General features: G+C 34.6%; 1 protein-coding gene across 1 annotated transcript in view; it reads right to left on the reverse strand.

Annotated features, from left to right (window-relative positions):
- Window positions 1-21444, reverse strand: part of LOC139964261 (voltage-dependent calcium channel type A subunit alpha-1-like) — a 270526-nt gene extending 249082 nt beyond the window's left edge. The window contains exon 1 of the mRNA XM_071965717.1: window positions 20449-21444. The gene's annotated coding sequence lies outside the window, so the exon portion shown is untranslated. The remainder of the gene's footprint in view (window positions 1-20448) is intronic.
- Window positions 21445-27104: the final 5660 nt, after the last annotated feature.

The following is a 27104-nucleotide window of genomic DNA, read 5'->3' on the forward strand; positions in this document are numbered from 1 at the left end:
AACGGCTATAGGCCTGGTCTGAGTTGGAACTTTCATCGTCGATTTATCGTTAAAGAAGTACGTATTTCAGGGATGAAGCTTGTCTTAAAGGTAACTATTCTTAAAAAAAACTGAATATCTACATGTTTGGCAACATTATGCGGTACTACATATAAAAAAAATATAAAAAAACGAAATCCATTGTGGATGATGGACTATAACACTAGCAACACGAAAATGTTACCAAAGAAAACCATGCTTTTATAAGGCAAGTTCAAGCCATGAATGGATCCGTTAAAAGCTATGATGACAACTATTTCCATGTTATTAATGCTCTCAATTCTTTACATATATATTTTAACATTCTAGAAGAATTTTTTTGGTGGTCCAGAGACAAGAGAAATATGCCATTAGTATTCAAACAGACGTATTTCTATTTTATAAAGCTTTAAGTGTTGCATTACTCCCTTCTCGGGTGCCATTTCCTCCCAACGTCATTTTCTGCTCAATGCATCTCAGGACGAGAAGGGATTAATCACTTATATACAATCTTCATCTTCATCTTATAGATATCCAGCTGGTCTGAGTTTATACATTATCAAACATAACATAAAAAAATCATTCATAGTCATTCCTGATATAGCCTGAGTAGTAAACGTGACTGATGGGTGGTGATTCACATTGCCAATTCGTGAAATCGCGAGCGACAAGGAAGGTCACGTGTATATGGCAGGTCTTTTTTTATATATATTTTTTTATATTTGGTCTTTCTTACTCTGAGACATTAACGCTGCTATATATTCTCAAAGTTTACACCAAGTTGTAACTTTGAGTCACTCTGAACAATTCGTCATTTGATATGTCATGTAAGTACAGCTTTTCCTTATCTAAGTGGTTACAATGATTTGACTACTTCTAAAACGCTATTAATTTTCAAACCCCAGTACAATAGTTTTTTCTTTCTATACTTTCCTTGTTCTACAATTAATGTAACGCTTTATCTTTTCATTATCTTCAGACCTTTGGAGGTTTCACCTCATTTCACGAATGCTGTTGCGATTTCGGTCGACGTAAGTAACAACAATACGAAGGGAGTTTCCTTTAGTGAATATGAAATACCAACAGATTGTGGCGAAGTCAATCCAAAAAACGGAGTTAACATAATAATTATTTATGCAATTAATAATTATAATCATTATCATAAGTGAATGTTCAACAATGTGACAATTACCTTCATTGAATGTGAATGTGTAATTCATTTCGAATATTGTCTTCTGATTTACTAATTGACCATAATTAGGATATTCCAATAATATGTTGCAGAAAACACAATTTAAGAAAATAATATAATGAAACGACTGGATTTTCAGATCTAGTGTTGGATGTATCATCAGCGGCGTAACCATGGTAGTCATAGTAACGAAAGAGAAGGCAAACCAAGTTTTTCTTCAAAGTTACGATTTAATTATTATGTTAATAACATCGTTGCTAGTATAAGTTGGATCGTTTCGTGCAAAAATACAATTCTGAAGAAATTAATACTTTGTATGTCTCAGTTATAACTAAAAGTCTAATTTTATACTATGTTAAGAGCATTTTAAGTCAATATAATTATATATATATATATATATATATATATATATATATATATATATATATATATATACAAACATATATACAGTCGATTACAACACAACGGCACGAGCACGTACTTTGGTGTTGCCATTGAATTTGATATAAAAAAGCATGTTATAACACTTAATGCCCCTTCCCTTCAAGACATCTTTATTACAGTCAGTTTGATTGTCTTAACTTATTCCTTATTAAGAGAAATTAGATTCGGCAACCGAGTTTAAGGAGGCTGTCATGCGAGGTCATTGATTCATTTGAAATACCTCTTGAATGTTGAAGATTTAACAGAATGACTCACCCGTGAACGGAAGAAGAACGAATATTGAATGGATTCAGTATTTTAATTACTAGAGTTAATTTTCCAAGCGTCTAATGCTTTTGCAATCTCACATGTCATTCTAAAGCTCAAAGAAGGCAATTTTGTTTGCAATGCGAAATATTATACAATCAGGCCACTTGAAAGTAGTAAATCTTACGCAGGAAACGTAAACCGTGTAATGGAAAAGTATTGCAATGTATGATATATACTTTTCAAATGCTAATAACTGTCTTAGAATTGCACACCATTGAAGTTATTACTGCACCGAACATGTAAGAACGAACAGCTACAACTGAACAGAACCCTAGTTTGCAATATATATCATTATGTAATTATTGCCAAGTCTGTCAAAATGTATATCATTATGTTATTATTGTCAAGGCTGTCAAAACGTGTATATTGTCATTCGCACCTGCATTGAGATACATTGCACAAATGAGACACAATGTTGTTTAAAACAAATGAAGAAAATACTCGCATTAAAGTTAAAGAACTACAGTTTAGCACAAAGTAGGTGTGGTATACATCGTGTATATATATATATATATATATATATATATATATATATATATATATATATATAAATTTGCAACTTGACCTAAAGAGAAATTGTTTTCACATTTCGCTTTCAAGTTTCGTAATTGCAAGCGCTTTGAACCCATTCTATACACATACTGATATAACTTCCAGAACATTCTCGACATGACTCTGATGTGTTTTGTGGCAAGAACAATCTTCCGTAGTTCTATAATGAATGAATGACGCACATGCCTGAGTTGATCAAGTATTGGCGCCAGACGACACATTGCAATGTTAGCTGATCCTGCTTATCCCCGTAAGGTAAAAAAAAACCCACACACACAAAAACAACATGTTTTCATGTGGTTCGCATATGTTTTAATACTCCTCGTCACTGGATAAATGAAGTTATTCTCTATTATTGACATCCACCAAAATTCAATTTGATTTATTAAACGTTTAGACGGATCATCACCTGCCCTTAATTTGAAAAAAAAAAAAAAAAAAAAATATCGCTTTTTAAGTTTAATTAGTTTGATAAACATACGTCAGCTTCTGATGTACTACGTGTCAATCATATACGTTATATTTAACTACATGTGTCTATAGGTAATTATTCATTAACCGTGCAGTGATACAGTGTTGCTCTCTTGGTTATAATTGAAGTAAATAGCTAACCCTCAACCAAGGCTTCATTCATACCAAGTCTTACTCTAAGTGAACATTCGTGTAAATATATGTATATATATATATATATATATATATATATATATATATATATATATATATATATATATATATATATATATATCTATCTATCTATATATATATATATATATATATATATATATATATATATATATATATATATATATATAATATATATATATATATATATAATATCGCACACAAAGTCGTGTTAAACATTTGTCTCATGCACGTTTACTTTACTTTACAAATGCCAATTAGTTCATCTCAGCCTTTATAAAACGCTGTTTCTTCAATGTCACGTGGTATGGGGGTTATTTTATCCTCTCCTGGTAGCGAATAGAGCGAGGTTGTCAGATAATTTTGTCATGTCGGTAGTTAACAACAATGAAATCTTTCATAATCCATAAGCTTGGGGTGACAAACCTATTGTGTTTATTCAAGAGGCTCTCAAATGACAGTGGTTTGCTTCTTAAACCTCTCTGATCTAAAAGAAAATTTGTCACATCAAAAAACCATTTTACTATTAACTACGGAGTCATTAATGCTACCTTCGGTCTGTTAGCGGAGAAGATCATTGAACCAAGTATACAATGCTACCGAAACTTCTCTGCTATTCACCTGATTGTCATTTACGTATTGTCTATAAGCAGCTTATTCAAACGTTTATGTAGTAACTATCACTAAGTCAATAGTTTAATGGAATAAACAATTCGATTTAAATAGTCATTTAGTGGTCTTAACTTTCTTTCGAAAACCTTAAACGCCTTTATAAGTTTACTTCCAATTTCATCGCATCGTACAACTATTTACTTTAATCATAATGCGGACATTTCTTAACACGTCTTAAATGTCAGGTAACTATTCTTCAACGTTGGTCAAATGTTAACATGAGTCTTATGTTTACACAAGTCCAAACCTTTACTGCACAACAATACTGGTGTGATCGCGTAAATTGGGTGTGGCGGACCTCGTTTTTGGTTAAACAATATATATTTTTTTCAACCAAAGAAACAAAATCCAGCCATCAAAACGAAAGAAATTTGAAGGAGAATTGTTTTCTTCTGAATCATGTATAGAATGTATATTTGTAACATGATATATATCGGTAGTGTGGTGGACATTTGTTTACAACAAGTATGATACCGTTTCATACCTAGCCATGGAGACCGCCTACCACGCCCCTCCCCCAAATTTACTGAAGCTAAGTAACACGTGCTTGCTAGTTTTTCTTTTAAGACTATCGAGTGTCGTCTGCGAGCACTCACCATGAGTAATTTTTTTTCCACGTAATTTAACGGAAATGAGATGATTAGTAAACGTGAACAGAATGTTGATTCAAGGCGAATTTGCCTTATATTAACTAATTCATGAAACATTTGAAGAGACTTTCAATTAAATTTGGTCAAAAAAATTGACACTTGATTTATTCCTACGATCAAAGAAATGTGCTCACCCAATGAGGTAACGAAGCTTACAAAATATGAGCATAGGCTAAACAATTGTTTAATAATCACCTGAAATAATAGAAAGCCATGTCTGTTTGGAAGTTATGACGTGTGGCTTCTATACTGCTTGGTTTCTTTTTTTTGGAGGGGGTGGGAAGGCCTCATTTGACAAGTTTGGTAGATAACTTGGGTAACCTACCGATTGTCATTTATGTGTATCTATACAGCTAAGCTTACGTTAGTGAAGTTCGGGGTCATTCTGCAACAATAAATTGAAACCAATTATTAAAGACCCATAGTTTCCTTAACTCAACATGTGAGCACAGGTTCCCCTCACAACATGCACAATTGTGTGAAATTTAATTACCCTCCGCCTTGTTTTTAAGTTTTCATCGTTGCCGACTTTCAAATGCTAAACGAAACGTAATAAAAAACCCGTTCTTCAGAGATCTGGGTATGACCTTTTTTTTTACTATTTAAGACACAGTTAGGCATTGGAAATCAGGAAAATAATGTTATTCTTAAAGCAAATGATGGAGATATTTACTCCAATTTCAATGGATGTCATGTATTAGTCAATTCAATGTAGCTTTAGTTTCAGAAAATTATTTACACGCAACACTATATGTACACTATACGTAGACAATGTTACTAGTAGTATCTAATACAAACAGCTGATAGAGCATACATAAGTATTTGAGGAATTGTGTGTCTCAATACGATTAGCAAGTTAATATAAATATATTATATACGGGGTAATATAATATGGTGTATTCTTAAATATGTCTATAGATTGTAAATATTTAAAACTAAACACCGTAACATTGAATATCCATTTTTAATTACACAATAAACTTAGGTGGTGGAACGGGAGGAAGATATTGTTCGACGTAACAGACGGTTCAGGTAATTAATCGTTTAACTAATCAAATAATAACATATAATCGGTATCAGAAAAGACACGAGAAAGATATATGGTTCTGGTAAACAGGAATTATAATTCCTTTGACAGTTCCAAATCAGTTTATATATTTATGCTTAGACCTAAACAGCTTAAAACTATGGACATGCACTACACTGACTGTTACCTAGCAACATAGGAATTTTATTTTGATATCACTAAAATGTGTTTTAAGGAAAGCGGATGTGTATTATAATTTAAGATATTTTATCATACTTCATATTTCATCATACTAAATTCAACAAGTCAATCTAACCAAGATTATATATATTCCATCGAAATTGTTGTCACGGGAATCACGTGTATTTTGTTGCATTCTGACAGATTTTATATGAAAGTTACGAAGCCAAGCAGAATAGTAAAAGGTGCAAAACTGAGTTATTCTTATTCGTGTTCATTTTGCCATTTATAAGAATGTTTCCTTTTGCGTTGAAGAGGTATCCGCGGTCTGAAGGGATACTATTTTAGATAACATTTCAGGCGCCAAGCCAACCAGTTTCAAAATATCTATCAACACAACTTGATCCCATTTCCCCCTTTTTCGATATGTAGGCCTATACACAGCAATTTCAATCCCAGACTTATCACATAAAAATGGTGAACACATACGACGTAGCAAATAGTTGTTTGGCATTTCTGAACGGGTAGTTTGGTATTCATTTGATTTTGGCAAAAGGCACTCGTCGGCACTTAATAGCCACTTTACGAATCTCCCAGTTTCGTCATGTGCCAAGTAACCATAGCAACAGGTTTAAAACATCAGTCATTAACGTATATTAGGAATATAAACTCTGCGGATTTCTTCCGAAGGAAAGTAATTTGAACACATAAACAAATCTGAGTGCAGCCTCTGTGTACTGCATTATCTTACGAGCTCGTCCATTGGTCGATGATACGAAGTACGAAAGATGCAATTACAACATTGATAAAGGTGATAAGTGTTGAAAGAGGTACTGCAAATAATTGTTGAAATCAGTTTAGCCTTTATATGGTAAAGTTTCTGATTTCTACAAATTTCCAGAAAAAAAATGTTCTACGATGGCTTTACTTTCAGATACATTTTGTTAAAGTTTAGTTTTAAGTTTAGTTTGTATTCTAATAGGAATTTACTTTTGCCTTGTTTCCTATTCAACACTTTACTTCATTTTTTTTTGGCGTTTTTACAAATTTATTTTATTTTTAGTGGATTGCTTCTCAATCATACATTCTGGATTTGGTTGAAATCAATTGTCTAGCAAAGGTTAAAGGTTATTCTTAAAGCTGTACACGAATTCTTCTTTTTTGATAAAATCCTTCAAAGAATTAGGGAGACAATTTTGATGGATCTGTTTAGCTTTTGATTTTGTAATGCCTGACTGAAAAACTTTATCTTCAATCCCTCTTCTCCTCGCCACCTGTAGTGCTTTCTAAGTTCCACCTGTTACTCTCATATTCCAAGGAACGAGAACTCACTTTTTGAGAGTGCATGTCCACGATGATACCCCGAGTTTCCAGAAGTGACATCAACTTCTACTCGGAGTGAATTACAGCGAAATTAGCTCTTATCCTCGGAGTGATACCACTGACTCATTTTGGAAGCTATACTTTGACATTACGTCATTTGTTGATTTAGGAGTGACTTTCATTCTTAAAGAACATGAATATCCTGCATGGCCACTCCCAATAATCGAAATTTCCCGCTCCTTTTTTAAGTTACACGTGTTTAATAATCCATGCACGGTACATTTTGCCCCCACAAGATTTACCGCAATAATATGAACCTTCTCAGAGTCATACTGAAAAAGAACAGACCAGGAATTAGCTGCATATATGTAGATTAAATAAGACTTCTATAAATATTATATTTTATTTCTCACCAGAAATTAACTAGTACAGTGTTCTGCACAAACTCTCGGAATTCTTCTTGTCGCCTAATTGTGTCTGGTCATTTAGTTTATAGCCCTTTTGATTAAAATTAAAATAGCAATTCTCTTTTTTTCATTCGCATTTTCAACTTATGCTAGTCGCACAAAGTGTTGTAGATATATAAATAGGAAGTGTTGTACATACATAATAGGCTAAGTGATTATGTTGGAGAGGAACATGTTTTGTCGAAATTGTAATCACTTTCTTGTGGAAATATAGCAAAAAATTTGCAAACGTTAAAATAGTGAAAATTCACAGCTAGAGAGTGCCCAACATGATAAGTCTTAAAGGAGTGAAAATCACTCTTATCTAAACGCGAATTCAAGTCAACTCCAACTCTAAAGCTGTTTTGAATCTGTTAGAGTCAAACTTTGCAATACTTCACTCCAAAGGAAAGAAGTGTATTGCATGTGTGTGCAAAAGTGTTTGTAATTGACATCAGAGGTTATATTGAATTCGTAAATTCATTATAACAATAAAATGACAGAATTGATTGCTCAAAAATACTTTTAACCAACTCCTTATGCTCTGTCATATTCATAACGATGCAAACACTACTGCGGACTCAGTCAAGGAAATATGATATAGTTTGATTCCTCCTTAACATCCGTCTAATATTATAAAAGAGAAATAAATACATAAATTCAGAAAATGCTTTGCACATGTAAGGAGATTGTCTTACACTGAATTCTAGTTCTAAACTATACTAATCTTAACTATTACATCATACAGGCTATACACATCAACGTATAGTACATCGCACGGTGCTTGCCAATACATAATCCAACTATATCACTTTTTTATATCTTACTCTTACCCTCGAAATGCACTTTTCAAATGAAATCAGTGAAGTTCAAATCGCAGCAAATTTGCTTCAAAGAATGCTTCGAATTACGTGCTGAAAATTTGCCCAGGTTTTCAAATAATCCCAGGTGTTAATCTTAGAAGCCGTGCACACGAATTGACAAAGCTAACGTTGCCTTTGCATGTTAACACGGCACCGTGTCATTATTCCGTATTTTGGACGGATTTTGACAAACAAAACACGTATGTATGACGTCAACCTATATGTTCAAAGTCTCCAAGTTCCTTTTGATTTTTTTTTTGTCTTTCTTAAATGTCAACAATTTCCGCTAAACTCACATGTATTAAGCGCCGTCTGTGCACGCTTATTATGATCATAAATTTTCTGAAAAGAAGCCCTTAAGTAAACTGTATACACGGTGCGTGCACTGATAGAGAGCTTTTACATAGTAGATGCTATCTTACGTACTATACACATTGGCATTCATTAATAACGGCTGATCAGACATAAAGCAATATGAATACCATCATCCTCTTTATGGCCTCCTAGTGATTAGATTTGAAACGAAAATGTATACTTTCTCGGGTAGTTTTGAATCACAAACTGGTTTGATCGTTAGAATGATGTGAAGTTCAAGCCTGCAGCTAAAATAATGAGCCGGCCTGCTTGTTAAAAATATAGCTGCATGTTTGTCTTTTGGTGGTTGTATAGCTAGGGATTAAGGTATAGGCTTGAAATACTGAGAGAAACATACGATATTATAATGTAAATAATAGAGCACTAAAGTAAATAAAGGGAATATGTATACTAACATATCTGGTGTCGTGAAAAAAATCTTAATTGCACTGTATATATATATATATAAATATATATATATAGTCAGAAGTAAATGTTTCCATTCTAATTTCTTATAATTATGCAAAAGTGTCAATATGGACGACAAAATTATTAGAATCTAATGAATTCATGAATTATTCGTTATAATTGAGGTCACTGGCAAAGCATGTAAAATTGTGTAAATTGGATCAAATTGCCAACCCCCCTCCCCCCACAAAAAGGATTGGTTTTGAAAAACCTGTATATCCTTTGGTCAACAACTTAGACACAACTAAAAAATATAAAAAAAAGAATCGTAATTTAAGTGCAAGAAACCAAGTTGAATCAAATATGAAGATGCGACTGATGATATCTTTAAAAAAATACAGCCCTTTAGAGCACAACAATTCCTCTCTCTAACTACACCAGAGAATGTAAAAATACCTCTCCGTCTACACCAGAGAATCTAATATGGTAAAAACCAAATAAACACAATGGACTGTCACGTGACCCTCCACAACACTGACCTCTGCAACAAATCGACTCGATTTCCTCATGTGATGGCGATAACTTATAATACTGTGTAGTAGTATAAACCACGATGCATGGACACGCACATACCACAATCGACTGTTACAATAAACCTGATCATTTGACACATCAGGCTCACCTATAGTACTCTATGGAAACACTACATCATAAGTGATTATATGTGACAGGTGTGCGCCGCTGCATACATTAAGTCAAGGGAACCTATCAGTATATATATATATTTGGCGCTTTTCCTTTCTTGATTTTTGTGTGTGGTCGTTTTTTGGTGATTGGATTTGCCAGTCCCGCGTTAGATATACGACAGGTACAGCGATCATAAAATACATGTGTGATAAGCACTGCATGAATTACATTAATATGTATATAACATTGTACTTATTTAACTAATAAATTACTTGACATTGTCTCCCAGTCATTCTGTACAATTTTTACAACATTATTCTCATTTAAATGATGAAATTAATTAAAATAATACATAGAATATACACTGAACTGTACGATTTAGAAAAATTAAAAAGGTTTACTTGATAAAATCTCAACACAGGGAGAATGAAACCATTCCCTTTTTCGTCTAATGCAGACCTTAGCTTAATCAATGTTTAGTTTTTTTTTATTTATTAAGACATTTTATCAGACAATCACAACAAGTAAAAAAAAAATAACGCCCAACCCTTGTAACGATGTATATAGACCTTCTGTATAATGGCCGTCTCAAAACACTCTATAATGTGCGTCTGAATGTAACGCTTACATAATTATCCTTATCTACGCAAGCTTGGTGGAGACTGACGTTAATATTAATACTGTCCAAATAGATGCCTTCGAAAAGATCTACAAGTAAGGTTAACTACGTAGTATATATATATATATATATATACTACGTATAAATCTCTTTCGAGATCCGGCTTTAGGAATTACAAATGATTTCGAGTTGGTTAGCATCATGTTTGATTTCTAGAGCAAGGCAAAATATGTCACCAAAAACAGAACTAGTATTGTTCGATACAGTTGACAAACGCCCACAGTAGAATTACGACCTTCCTAACCGGTTTCGAACCTCTGGACATACAATCAGCGTCCATGGCCTAGTTGGTAAGGGTGTCCGCATATAAAGCGGGAGGCACGAGTTCGAATCCCGGTGGAGGATGGAAGTTTTTTCACTGTTCTAAATTTTCCAACATATTACGTTTTCAATTATAAATGTATATATAACTAGATATATATAACTATACATAACTATATATAACTATATATATATAACTATATATATATATATATATACATTTGTAATTGCATTCTAGTCTTTGCTTCTGAATCAGATCATAAAGCTTGAATTGTTTAGCCGTTCTAAGAAATGCTAAACACAGACAAATCTTCGTGCCCATAGAAGGACTGACGTAAGTCCATTCAGTTAAGAGGCATTACGCACATCTATACCGACATAGAATGTTGAATGATGCTGATAGAACTTCATCGATTTCATGAGGTTCCGATCGATATTATAACATAACATTATTATAAAGCGTGCGAACGGTAGTGTTATGAATATTATGCATGGTTAGGTATATGTAATATATAATACAACGTCTGCTGCTGGGTGAATAGTCACTGCAGTCTAAGCAAATCGCGCATCTAAAAGATGTTTCCTTTAACAGCGGCTGCATGCAGCGACTTGTAATAACGTACAAGGGAAAAAAAACTAACAATTCCATCAAAGCCTTTCGTATACTGTCAAGAACGTACCGTATATTCTAAAAGTATGATAATTGGATTCCATAATCTAACCTTCACCTGAATATTTCTCCCACGTGATCGGTAAGGGATATATACACACAGGAATATGTGTCGCCTAAAACATTGTCTGCTTTAGGCCTATATACTCGATTTCACCGATCTTTAAATTGGACAGTGTTAAAATGAGAAAATTCTCAGCTTTCGTCAGGCGCGCAACCTACCTATGATAACCGTTAAATCAAATAGTTAGGGATAATTTTCAGAAATGTCATGTAGTGATATGTAATGTGCACCAAAATTTTCATGCTTATAAAAGTTTGAAAATGAATGAAAGTAAATTGTGTTGTCAATAAATTGGTTTGTCAAGGAATTGTCCAACATGCGTTTCCCCAAAAAAGAAAAGAAGAAAAAGGAAAAAAAAAGAAAAAAAAAAGAGGTGACTGATGTGTCGTATAAATTACTATAATTTCATATTTTAACTTCGGAATTTTCATCAGAGCATATCCAATGAATAGTTATTAGACTTTTCCCTTTTCACTAGTTCTAACTTAACGTGTAGAAATTATAACACTATAAGCCCACTGACATTGAGATTACAAGAATTCGATCCATAAATCAAAATTCAAAACTAGGTTCCACGTTTTTTTTTTCTTTTCTTCAAATTTTTAATATATTTATTTCATGTTGTAATTCACGTTATAAACCAACTGCATCGTGAAGAAATTGTGACGTCACGTGTGGCCAGAATTTCATGCACTCATTATTCCAGACGACTAACTTCCCTAGTAATATATCGATTTTTGCGCGGTCTTTTTGGATTCAGGAAAAATATGACTCGCTTGTTTCAGCTGAAACGAATTAGATTTCAGACTGAAGAAACCGTAAAGTGGAAAAAGAAATAAGGAAAAAATTCTTGAATCAAAGTCACTCCGCCTAATGATTTTCCCGCCATAAATGAAAGAAAACTTGCCTTTCTATTGAGATGCATGAACGCAGTGAATGAATAATATAGAAAGATCGGGAGATCTTGTAGGTAAGACATAATTTTCATCACACTGTGACCTTGGGATGAAGAATCTGTCTTATCAAAGATACTGGTTTGATTAAGGATTAAATGTCATGTGTGATACGTAAGCAGCGATATATATATATATATATATATATATATATATAAAACTCCGTTATAAACTTGTTAAGTATTATATATATATATATATATATATATATATATAATACCTAACAAGTTTATAACGGAGTTAATGTACATATGGTGTTTCTTACATCAGTGTTCCTCATAGCATATCCGTAGGCGCACGAAGGGTTATAAGCCACCCCACCCCCAAATACTATAGACACTAACATCGCTATGTCGAGCTGCAGGGTCATTCTTGGTAAATGTTATACTGGATTTGATGGTTACAATGTATACTTGTCGAGTAACTGACTTGATATAACCACGGTCCAGTGGCTCTCAACTGCAACTAAACAAATACGAACAAAATTCACGATAATTAACATTTTGAGGGATTGTGTCGGCGGAAATGATTTCTCGAGCCGTACCAATACTTGTAGACAAATAACATGGTAGCATGGTCGTCATAAACAGACTATAAACTAATTTCAAATAAGTACAATGGCCTTTTAAGGATTTCTATAGGAAAACGGCGGGGTTTTAGAGATTGTCGGGCAAATATGGTGGCAGACGACAAGAGTAACCACTCATAAGTACGGCGCCTACAACATGTCATTTTAAAGAAAATTAAATCAGTTTAAAATGTTAAAATTACAGTAATTTCATGGGTAGGAGATCTCATCTTAGTGGATTGCTTGAAAGTGAACTTGACAAATAATCAAACATTTTGCTAAATACAAAGTTCACAGAGACACAAGGCAAATTTATCAAAAGAAAAAATAAATGACACGAGTATTCAATACATTAAAGCTACAATATACTTCCTCCTTTTTGAAACAACGATTTAATCAGTTTAATCAGCAATGTTAGAACCAGTTGGAAAAATATGTTTTTAATATACTGTACTTTTATGTTCGGCTTCAAAGCTAACCTACTGACAGTATGAGGAGTATGAATACCATGTTTATTTCAGATAGAGGTTAGGAACTGTTCGTACTGTCAGTACGAATGCTTTGAAGCTTGATATAGGAGGACAGTATAAAGAGGTATTAGCGTTATGAAATTGGCAAACAGGCTACAAAGGAAGCAACACAAACTTTGCAATACTTAAGAGAACTATTCTAACAAGTATGAGTAGAATTGGCAATTGGTATGAGTATGAATAGAATTGGTATGAGTATGATTAAAGTTGGTATGTGTAGAATTGATATGAGTATGAGTAGAATTGGTATGAGTATCAGTAGAATTGGTATGAGTCATCGCTTGTTTAACTTGCTACACATTGTCTAATTGTGTAATTTCTCCAAATAGTTAAGGTAATCATTCCAGTTATTTAAATACGCAGTCGCCAAATACATTAAGGAGGGGAAGCACGCACCGAGCACCGCTATAACGCCCGCCACATAGATTAATCTCATAGGCGATTACTCACGGATTCAACGCCAAGTAATTACCAAGTATAAACGATCAAAACATATAGAGTGTAGTCATCCTGGTTAGCCTTGTCCCAGCCAGGTGAATATATATATATATATATATTGACTTTCTGATAATTTACAAAGCTACAAGACACTTGTTATTATAGAATGTTTTTATGTTTGCAAACGACGACAATTTTTCACCCCTACTTTTGCAAATATGGACATTTCGTAGTATAAACAAAACACATAAGATTCCACACGTATGCATAAGTCAATTTTGAGGGGTGTTAGGAAACTGTGGGCCACGTTGAATCGCACATTGCTGAGCATGATTGCTTAAACAATTTCTTATTAATCAACGTGGTAATTATTTCAAACGTACCACTGCTGTTTTTTCTTCTTCTTCACCACCTTCTTCTTCTTCACGCTGACAACATTTGCTTAGAAAATGTCATATTTTAAGGCGGTACATTTGAGTAAACAAGCCGACTGTGAAAATTTCTTTATTTTTAGATATAAACGATCCATTCCCGAGCAAAGAGCGCCCCTTGTGACGTCATAGGAAACCATTGGGACTTGCGCTCATAAGCCGAAACAAATTGATTCCTCCCGTCTGCATGCATAAGTAAGCTTGCTAAAAGACCTTAGCAGGATACTTTCCATCATCTACGTTCGCAGCATGAATTGCGCGGTAGACAATCCCATCAATTCCACAGACATGATCGGGGTTTATTTTCACCAAATCGAGGGGTTTTTTTCTTGGCATCATCGAAGCACGATAATTTATAATCATGCGTGTACAATTACAGATCAATTAAAGCTCATTGTCTATCGCTCCTTGACTGAAGTTTTGGAGAGAGAACAAAAACAAAAACAATTCGAAACATAAGCCGATGTTTTTTTTACCCATGGTCGGTTTTGTTTTTTATATTTTATTCATATTTTAGTTATGTAATAAGTTACTCATACATCAATGGCACGGAGAAAATAGGAAACTAACATCAGAAGGAAAGGGAAAACAGGACAATCCATGAAAAGCCCAAAAAGATTTAAAAATAATCGTTGCTAGTTTTGGGTAATCTTCGTCCTTTGACAATATTGAAGTCTCGCTTTGATATTAAAGAAATGACTTAAATAAAGCTCCAGCTATATGTTTTGCCCACTGGCTGGTTCAATTATACCATTCAAAGTTTCTACATTGTAATGAACTATGACCGAAGCAAATTATTCTAGTTGAGGTCACTTTCGGGAAACATCATTTCTCCAGTGTTAAATAGAGGGATAAATATTTCATTTGTCATTCTAGATAAATAACATGAATGATAGAATAAGCACTCACGTGAGATTTCTCTTTTCTGGTTCGATTGAAACGTGTTTCAGGTCCAACGGATTAATGACACTATATACAAGCATGCAAATCTGATTGGATTGGATTAAACGTTCATAAATAAACGGTTATTTATAACCGTTGTAACGGATCCGACTTACTATATATATAGATATATACATATATATGTGCCATGCTGAAGCTTTTACTATATATATATATATATATATGGTAACGCTTACAACGTGTCGTAATGAAATTGCTTTGAGAAACAGAAAACCACCTGCCATTTGAAATGAACTCGAGGAGGCGATTGCGTTTGTAATTATATATGAGGCAGGTCTATACGAACTGGCATATATAAAAGGAAGCAGTATGTTGCTATCACTGCAGCTTTTTTGAATTAATTTATGAGAAATGTCTCGACACATTTTTCAGTACTAAATATCGAAAACTTTAAAATTCGGTAATTATGTAGAGAAATACAAACAACGGATAATTAAATTAAAAAGCTGTTTGCATGTGATTAATAGTTTTCCAATTAGCATTTTGAATAAGATTGATACTGAATTTTTCCAGTTAGTGACTTGAGAGTGTGATTTGAGTCAACTTACTTCCGATAAATTCAGTAGACTATATCTTCCATCTTTGAGACATATTAAACAATAATAAAAGAACAAAAGAAGAAGAAGGGGAAAAACACATTTAAAGCTTAAAATGAATATCAATGAACAAAATCATATCAAATGTTGAATCAATGTTCTACCTAATGTTGAACGATGCGCTTTTGATAGTTTTATTTATTTTATTATTTCTTCAAACCTGCTCAGAATCATTCAAAATCAATTGTACGATAATTGATGGAAAAGGAGATCATTTTCTTGGATTATTTTTTAAACCGAATAAATATGTATATCCATATTAATGAAATACGTACACCAAATCAAAACATTTCTTCATAGCATTAAATATTTGAAATAAACTTTCACTATTCGAGCTAATTATTTGAAATAGTATATGACACTTGACTAGTTGGGTTTCATTACTTACAAAGTAAAGGAACTTGACTATTCGAGCTAATGGTATCTTAGTTAGTGAGCTCGTCTAGGAAAGTTTAATTGACTAGTTAAATGAATAACTAGTCAAGTTTCACTTACTTAGTAATCCGTTAGCTCCACTGGTCAGTTTTCATGAACTGAGAATTGATTAGTTCGAGTAGCCAAGTATCATTTACTCTGTAAATCATTAACTCGACTGGCTTTATTTTCATTTACTTAATAAACAGTTAGCTCGAATGGGGGAAGTTTCATTAAGTAACATTATCATTTGCTCGAGTTAGTCAAGTCTCATTTACTTTGTAAATAATGAACCCAACTAGTCAAGTTTCATTAACTTTATAAATAATTAGCTCGATATGTCAAGCTCATGATTTACGTATACTAAATGAACTTGAGCAGTCGAGCAAATTTACATACTAAATTAGATTATAGGAGCTTATGAATTACATAGTAAACGAAACTTGATTAGAAGGGCTAATGATTTACTTTGTAAATGAAACTAGAAACCAGTCAAGCTAATGATTTACATATTAAAGGGAACTTGACTATTGGACCCAAAGATTTACCTAGTAAATTTAACTAAACTAGTACAGCGTATTATTAACATAGCATATCAGTGTGACCGTGTTAAAAATTCAAACCAACATAACTACACACACACGCACATATGCTATATATATATATATATACATATATATTATCCTTCCACGTTTTTCTCTCTCAACGTTTTGGTAACATGTACCATTTTGTGTTGCTTAGTATAGGTTTCCTGTAGCCCTAAGACAACAATTGAAGTTCATATTACCAACTTAACCTATATGTAATTTAAGATATATCGGCTCACACACGCGGCCACTTTTACTGCAAATGAAATTTGAGAAAGAACAGAAAAGAAAATAACAAAAGTTTAATTTAAACCTATGGAATATGCATTGCTGGCGAGCCATCTGTGGTTTTTTTTTCTTCATCGTAATTTATCAATGTGATTATAGTGAAACCGAGAACACGAACCGTTGTAAAAATATGCGAAGCGTAAATAACGGAAACTGCAGATCAAACTAAAGTAATTTGATTAAAATTGATTAAACATCGATAGTATGCTTTCCATATGTACTAAATTGCCCTCGTGTAAACTACAAAGATAGATAAATACATGTATTGGACGTAAAGAGCGAGAGAGTGCACGTGTAAACTGCATTATGAAGTATATTAGTTTAGCAAGTTACAATATTTGAGATCTTAACATATCCACAGGATTGTAAGGCTGTGAAAAGGAGGGGTTTTTTTTGGGGGGGGGAGGGGAGGGGAGGAGGTGTGTTTCCTTGATTGCAAAGAATTGACAGCGCATTGTTTAGAGTTCAGATTCAATACTTTCATAATGTGTCAGTAGCTGAAAAGTCTTTGAGAAAGGCGTTTTTATTCCTTCCTATCGTAAAGAATGTGGTCAATTTTGCCAGAACTGTCACTGCTTAACATATGTTTTGTAAGATCGTATCGTATATTGAAATCTGCAGGGCCTACATGCTACCGGCGAATCAGGCAGAGTGCAATATGGTCACTTTACCGCAACAATGAAATAATAACCAGTTGCTCTTAATTTATATTCTTAAAGTGCAAATGATTGAGTTCTGACATATCCCTTAGAAGAAGAACATGTCATAAATGTAGATAAATAAACTAATTATTTGCCAACCATTGCTACCGGTAAGAAGAGTTGGAAAGTAGGTCATTTAAAAGAAGGGCATTTGAATGACGACAGAATTAAAGTTCGAAAAAGCATCAAATCTCAACCACGTGACCCAACATGAGCAGGTATTGTTTAATATCTCATATATTTATATACTAATATATACATACACACATATGTATATAAAGGCTACATATATATATATTATTATATTACATATATTTACATATATATATATATATATATATAGATGTATGCATGTATATGTGCGTTAGTTACTCACACGCCTGTATAGGCTTAACATGCACAAGGAGATGCTGCTTATGTAGGCGTTAACATATATGTATCTCTAAGAGGTCAATGATTGCAACAGTGACGTCATAACGAAGAGGCGTATCAACAAGTGATGAATCTTTATTGTGTTGCTCAAGGCATCACTAAGAAACGTCAAGCATTACTTACTGTAGCCAATGTTTCCAACGTTAAAATTCAATGCATATGCTATACCGCTACAGGATGAACAGTAATTATCATTAAATAAAATCTGAAATAAAACCGCCTTTTAATGGTTTTTGATATATAATCTTTAAGGTAGGCCGATACATGCTGTTACTTATTGTACAACCACGCTAGGTAAAGGATGACGCCTTTTGCAGGCGGTGTAAACTGTTTAAAAGTTTGGCAGGTGTGTACGATGTAATATTACGCAATTGTGCATAGATGTGACTTCATGACGTCACTCACTAACATACATATTTATTAGGTACATTGACATGTATAATATACAATAGCTTCATTATAGTTATCGACCATATATACGTCCTATTGAATTATATTTGAGAATAACTTCTTGTCTTTGAATATGAGATTATGCCTTTACAGGAAGGGACCCAACAACCGGCTTCCATTTTGAGACAATCTTTTTTGTATATATACTCCATTGTCATAAGCACGCTTCCGAGCGCATAAATAAAACTTGCAATAAAATAGCCTAATGCATATAAGGCAATGCATGTGACCAGACCGCAGTCATAAACATGTTTTATACCACCGTGTCACCGAAATTTCTATCTAAAAACATGTTTGTATATTTCTTCAAAAGAAGCGACGTAATGACATATATATGTATATATATATATATATATATATATATATATATATATATATATATATATATATATATATATTAAAATGAAACTTGACGATACTAACTACTGTAAGAGACACGACTACCTTCGTTTTGGTCTGATATTAAATCAAAGATTAATCCACAAACTTAATAAATTATGATATTTCTGTTTCTGGTGGACATAGCCTAATAGCTCAGTGATTATCTACTTGATTCGATCACCTCATGCAGAGTTTAGTCATTCATCTTTCCCTCCCCCTCACTCCCTCTCTCTCCAAAAAAGAGAGTAAAGAAGAAAGAAAAGGAAAAAAAAACGATAAAGGAAGGCAAAAATTCTTCAAGGTTTTCAAGAAAATAAGATGTTCTTATAAAGGCTATGAATGGCACAAAGAATATTTGTCATATCAGTATTTTTCATTCTTATGGTTTGGAAATTCTATTCGTCATGCTATGCATATTCATGACGTCACAACGTTTCTTCATTGAATTACTGTATGTAAATACGTTTACGTCTTAAAGTGAAAAGACACCGTTTATTTTATTTTGCTTGAGATCTCGTGAGGCTCTTACATTTGGGAAAATGTTAAAGGTTAAGAGGTTCACTTATTTTTCTTTGTGTGAGGGGGGGGGGGGTTGAAGGTGGGATGAAAACAATGATAATAGTACGAAGTGATTGCGTCTTGTCCAAAAAATGTACCAGATAAAGAACTCAAACTTAACCTACCGTGGAGCATTGTCCCAATAATGTATACGTATATTGATTAGGTTATTCGATAAAACAGTTATTAAGGATGATCGGTTACTTACTAAAATGTTGAACTTATGAAATATTGCCAGTTGATGTATTATTGTTTTCATTTTTGCATAATCCTCAAGATCTTTTACGAAAATGATATACTTTAATAAAATAAAGTGGTTTTGAGCAAATTATGCAAAACGATAGGAACATTATAGTGTATGGGTGGGTCTGGGTAGGTTATTACGTTAAAGTTTTCTGTTGACGAGTATTCAACCACCATTGATTCACTTTGGCTCGTGCACCCTCATTTCAAAAACCTGTTGAAAATTTATTCCAATATAGTAGTAGAAATGTCTTATCTCAGTTTTGAGAATAAAACACCTTTGACTTAAGCCGGATATCGGAGGAATTTTGTCACTTTCTTGGCGTGCAAAAAATGTTAGCGAATAATCATATAATAAACAGATAGTATGCCTCGTGGTAGAGCTCATTAAATATGTAACAGTAATTATAACAACATGTTGCATGGATAAAATGAAAAAAAAAAGAGAAGAAAAATAAGTCAAAAGTTTCTTACCTTAATTAGAACAATAGCGTTAATTAGCTAAGCTCTGCCTTCTTTGATTATATATCCTCTCACCATTATATGACTGACAAAATGTCTCCGAAAGCTTTTAAAAGAAAAAGATATATATGAGCGAGAAACCAAACGAAAAATCACAAAATTAAGTTTTTCCTTGAAAAAAAGAAGAAAATTTCGCTATAAGTATGGCACGGGTATTCCGAATATAATCCAAGAACTCGGGGGTCAGAGATAAATAAATTGCGAACGTAAAACTATCGGAAGACTTCGAAATAAGACACAAAAATATGAATCAAGCTGAAAAAACCAAAAACAGCAGAAATAATATTTAAAAAAAAAAAACAAGGCAAGTTTTGTATTTATTTGAAGAAAATGATTCGAAGTAAAGTTCGCGTAGCTATTAAACGTCACACATGAGTAGCACAGGAATGTTTCTTCCACGTTCTGTTGTTTTGTTGGTTTTGAGTTTGGTTTTGTTACAGTTGATAAGCAAAGTAAGAATCCTGATCATAGACTGCTCAAAAATTTAATCAAAATCCTTTCATTGCTCTTATAGTTGTTTTTTGTTGTTGCACAATCCGCTTCAAAATTGCAAGCCTATGCTCTCCCTTGGCGCCCAACATGTGTCGATTATGTTCACATGTATATATACATATATATATACACACACACACATATATATATACACACAAAAATTTCCACAAAAAAATTCCACCTCCCGATATTAACCGAAAGAGGCAAATATAAACGACACGAATATAATATATATATTTATTTTTTTTTGTCTTCGTTCCCAGAAAGAAGAAACTTAAAACTTCCTTCACTGCACTTTACACAAATAGCTCATTTCGATAAAAGGCATGGCCGGCTCATTTGTAAATATACACGATTTATATGCTCGCGAGCGAAAATTTCATCAGCAGATTTCGTCTGCTCGCAATGCGTTATACTTCTGCTTCCATCCTCTTACTCTTTGCAAACGGAAGGTGTGGGAGCTGAGGCAACGTGCGTCACCAATGAACTATGGCTGTAGAGGAGAAAATTACTGAAGGAGCAAGCATGCAACGCAGGCAAACCCGATCACACACACACACATGATGAGTGCAACGTAACTTCACTATAACGTTTCAAGTTTATCACGTTGCATGAGGGCGCGAATAGAATGCATAATAAGGTATCTTTGATCGTTCGGGATATCATCATGAGATGAGGCTAGCCGGATAAGGGATGAATCCGTTTAAATCACGCAAAAATCGCTGCAATTTAAGGAGAGAACGGTAGGGTTACTGGAGGAAAAAGAAGATGAAGAAAGAGAGATATAAAAGATTATCTAAAAGAAGAAGTTGAAGAAGAAGATGAAGGAGAGGATATTGAAGACAAGAGGATGAATAATTGCAGCTGTTGAAGAATCGGGCGCAGTGTTATTGGAAGGAGTGTGTTTCTCGCGTTGGTGAAACACACATGTTATCGTCTAGCTGATAAACGCGCAAGGGCGTATTGTGAGACACGTGGGGAACACGCTATGTGATTCCAATAATTTATATTCTGATTGAAGGGTAATACTATTATGCGACAAACGAAGGGCGAAAAAGCATTTAGCTTCCCCCGGCGGAGGTATTCATGTACAACGAATCAAGCAGATATGATAAGTTGTTAGCGCGGATTGTTTTTGATTTTCTTAGCAAAACGTATGAATTTTATATCATTTGTATAATATATTAATCCTTCATCTTTGTTTGGTTTTTAATCCATTACTGGCCTATTTATTTCATAATTCGAATTATGTAAAGGACTGCGATTAAGAAAGTACTCTGACACTCAAACGTTCATGTCATATCGCAAGTTTAAACAATTTTAAAGATTGAAAAAAAAAAATTACATAATACATACATACTCACTAATTGGTTTTGACATGAGGCTGGCGAGATTGCTTATTTGAAGGTGTTGCTATGTCACGTGAAGCGTGCTTCATGACGTACTTAAAGTAATTAATAACTAGTAACTTTACGAAATTAATTACATTCAAATGTCGAAACTATATCTTATGCATATGCATGAGTTATGCATGCATGGTGCATGAGTAATGTATGCATTTGTCGAGAAAGACTGTGATAGAAATGAACATGTTGTTTCTTTATGTACTAAAAGTAACGCTATTGAATTGTTTCATCAAATAAAACAGTAACCAACAGACACCAATTCACAAGCTCTGAGCCCCTTACACTCTCACTAGATCTCTGAGTTATATTAGTTCGAAGTAACTTTTTTTCCAACTGGTTTCATTTTCAAAATGAGCGGAAAATTAGAGAAAACAATTTAGTTATTCCATTCCGATTCCAAATTTATGCATATATATAAACATTAGTAGCTAGACCTATTCCATCCCAAAGGGAACACTGAGTAAACAAAATCAGACGTAAAAGTTGAAGACTTTGTTGAAACCTATTGCAAAACGAAGTCTGGAGGTTCACTGTAATCAAATTTGACTCGATAAATAAATCCAGGCTTTTTCGGCAGTACAACTCACTGTTACTAACCTCTGATTACAAATGTTTGCCAGAAAAATGAAAAATAAAAAATGGAACAAATATTCTACAGGAAAAGTAATAACTAGGAACGAATGTGGAAATGAGGTCCAAACATCTTGTCAGACATTACTAAACCCCATGTTTACAATGCCCCCCACCCTACCCCTTCCCCGTTCCTCGTATCCCGGCCCCTGATATTAACTGCTTCTGTCCATGACGGTATGAAGAGAACATAAACCACACACATTATCCAAGCGATGTTTACTTCAAAACCTGAGAAGAAAAAAACCCGGTTACAGTAAAATGGAGACGAGAAGTCTCGTCAACAGGCCAATCTTGCCTCCAGCACCTTACGCCTCTCTTACATAAAAGATGTGCATATTGTACAGCATAGTGGAAAAATTGGATCAGTCAGTGTACAGTTGATCTCATATGCAAAATTGCGATGTAAACCACATATATAAAACACCTCACAGACGACAACGTGCTACTGAATTCATTCTCAAACTCCAATACTCTGATGCATAGTCTTGAAGGAAAGTAACTCAATGCAGGATAACCAACCAAAACTGGACCACTCTCATGTCAAGCCCATATAGTTTACATTTGGAACTCTCCGAGCTATGCTATACTAAAGCACCGTGTGTTACGAATATTGTACCTGGCGAGGGGTGATATAGGTTTTCAGGTTTAACGTGATTTTAGCCTTAAACAAAGGCAACGCATGTTGTACCACAGCCAGTGGCGTGCAAAGAATTACAAAGGTGGGATGGGATGGGGTGGGGATGGGTGGGGATGGGTGGGGATGGGTAGAGGAGGGGAGGGGATGATTATTAATTTCACTAACGAAGGGTTTGAAACTACATGGAATGCCAATATGTGACTGAAGGGTTTTATCAAGGAGGGATGTGACCCTATTGCTGTTGAACAGATTCTGATAAAGTGAGCTTAGGTCGTCCCTCAGAAAAAATAAATGAAAGTTCATACGTCAAATTGAGGCATATTTAGACTATAAATTATGCCCATAATTCTCTCATCGTAAGGTAGTGCTTGTAAATACTCTCAATTTTATGTATGAGGTTGGAAAGGGAGTTGTACACCCGTTGCAGTGGAGTAATTCTTCCCCGGCTGAATGTGAAAAAACCCCGACCGAACCATGGCCCACTGGCTCACTCCACCCCAACCCCTTTGCCCATGCTATTAACCACAGCTGAAATATACAGCTATAAAAATTAACACCAACGTTATCAAAGTAACGAGCCAAGGTGCTTGAACATTCCGCCAGACGATGCGCGATTTATTATGTTTGAGGACATGTTTGAAATAGTGAGAAAATTAATCTTTTAACCAAGAAAACAAGTTCTTTACCGATTTTACCACCATTTTGAAGAGATCGAAATGTCCTTAGCAACATCTTCGTTTATCCAATGAAGTTTATATTCATTCAATATATACGTTGCGACAAAATATCGTGTTGATTTTAGAGCAATCCAAATGTTTAGTTGTCAATTGCGAATAGCAATTAACGTCGACATACCAAGGCGTCCAAGAAGATTGAATAAAGTCCATCAATGCATCTTCAGTTTTACAGAATGAAAGCTCATTCCCTCTAAGAAAGTCCCGTCATTCACGCTTCATAAAATGAGGTGTTTTCCGTCTTTCTAATAAAGTGTATATGTCGTATTTATGTAGTGCTGTGACCCCCTTTAATAAAATTTTGGTATTCACTCTGAGGATGTGACGTCATTCAATCTAATGAGTACCGACCTTTGCAGTTCTAATGACATGTCTTCATTCACTCTAATGAAAAGTCGTCAATCCTTCTAAAGGAGTGTCGACAATATGTCCTTCATTCTTATGAAAAATGACGTTATTTATTCATAGAATGTCGTCATCCCGTCTGCAACAGAATTTCGTCAGCCCGTCTTACTATAGAGTGTCGTAATCCCATCTGCAATAGTGTCGTCATTCTGTCTACTATAGATTGTCGTCATCCCGTCTTACTATATAGTGTCGTCATCCCGTCTTACTATAGATTGTCGTCATCCCGTCTTAGTATACAGTGTCGTCATCCCGTCTACTATATAGTGTCGTCATTCTGTCTACTAAAGAGTGTCGTCATTCTGTCTACTATAGAGTGTCGTCATTCCGTCTACTATAGAGTGTCGTCATCCTGTCTACTATAGACTGTCGTCATTCCGTCTACTATAGAGTGTCGTTATCCAGTCTTACTATATAGCGTCGTCATCCCGTCTACTATAGAGTGTCGTCATCCCGTCTACTATAGAGTATCGTCATCCCGTCTTACTATACAGCGTCGTCATCCCGTCTACTGTATAGTGTCGCCATCCTGTTTTCTATAGAGTGTCGTCATCCCGTCTTACTATAGAATGTCGTTACCCCGTCTGCTATAGACTGTCGTCATCCCGTCTGCTATAGAGTGTCGTCATCCCGTCTTACTATAGATTGTCGTCATCCCGTCTTAGTATACAGTGTCGTCATCCCGTCTACTATAGAGTGTCGTTATTCTGTCTACTATAGAGTGCCGTCGTCCCGTCTTACTATAGATTGTCGTCATTCTGTCTACTATAGAGTGTCGTCATTCCGTCTACTATAGAGTGTCGTCATCCTGTCTACTATAGACTGTCGTCATTCCGTCTACTATAGAGTGTCGTCATCCAGTCTTACTATAGAGTGTCGTCATCCCGTCTTACTATAGAGTGTCGTTACCCCGTCTGCTATAGACTGTCGTCATCCGTCTGCTATAGAGTGTCGTCATCCCGTCTTACTATACAGTGTCGTCATCCCGTCTTACTATACAGTGTCGTCATCCCGTCTTCTATAGATTGTCGTTATCCCGTCTACTATATAGTGTCGTCATCCCGTCTACTTAAAATTTTCGTCATCCCGTCTGCTATAGAGTGTCGTCATTCCGTCTACTATAGAGTGTCGCCATCCTGTTTTCTATAGAGTGTCGTCATCCCGTCTTACTATAAAATGTCGTTACCCCGTCTGCTATAGACTGTCGTCATCCCGTCTACTATAGAGTGTCGTCGTCCCGTCTTACTATAGATTGTCGTCATCCCGTCTTAGTATACAGTGTCGTCATCCCGTCTACTATAGAGTGTCGTCATTCTGTCTACTATAGAGTGCCGTCGTCCCGTTTTACTATAGATTGTCGTCAACCCGTCTTCTATAGAGTGTCGTCATCCCGTCTACTATAGATTGTCGTCATCCCGTCTACTATAAAGTGTCGTTATCCAGTCTTACTATATAGCGTCGTCATCCCGTCTACTATAGAGTGTCGTCATCCCGTCTTACTATAGAGTATCGTCATCCAGTCTTACTATACAGCGTCGTCATCCCGTCTACTGTATAGTGTCGTCATCCCGTCTTATATAGAACGTCGTCATCCCGTCTACTATAGAGTGTCGTCATTCCGTCTACTAAAGAGTGTCGTCATCCAGTCTTACTATACAGCGTCGTCATCCCGTCTACTATAGAGTGTCGTCATTCCGTCTACTAAAGAGTGTCGTCATCCAGTCTTACTATAGAGCGTAGTTACCCGTCTACTATAGTGTCGTCATCAGAAACAAAAAAACTTGTCAGGACAAAGTCGAATGTCTCTTGTCATTTGTACTGATTATTATAAATGAAACATTTATAAGGTATGAATGATTCGAGGGAAAATTTACAAATGAATGGATTGAAAGGTTATTTTTTGTTTATCTTATGCTATTCCTTTAAAATAATTACGTTTGGTATGTGATGTGGTATAATTTAAATGGACGTATATCGTCTACAACATTGTCTCCAATATTTTCTAACTCTATGCCGCAACCAATCTCTATAAGCTAAATCTGTACTGTTGAGTGTGACGTCTCGACAGGGGATTAGGAGCGGGGGCCCCTCACTTTCTTTTCTCCAAAATAGCAAATGTGCCCTACTGGCAAATAAAATGTGTCCCTTTGATGAAGAACTGTCTTTGGATATCTAAGCCTTTGTTATTTTTAATATTTTATTTTAGTAATTTATTTTTAGTCTGTACATGCAATTTTTAAAATGGCAGCCCATATATTTTGTAGCACGGTTAAAGATAAACAATATCAATAAATAGTATTG

The sequence above is a fragment of the Apostichopus japonicus genome, chromosome 22 (genome assembly GCF_037975245.1).
Source record: "Apostichopus japonicus isolate 1M-3 chromosome 22, ASM3797524v1, whole genome shotgun sequence".
In the NCBI taxonomy this organism is placed as follows: domain Eukaryota; kingdom Metazoa; phylum Echinodermata; class Holothuroidea; order Aspidochirotida; family Stichopodidae; genus Apostichopus; species Apostichopus japonicus.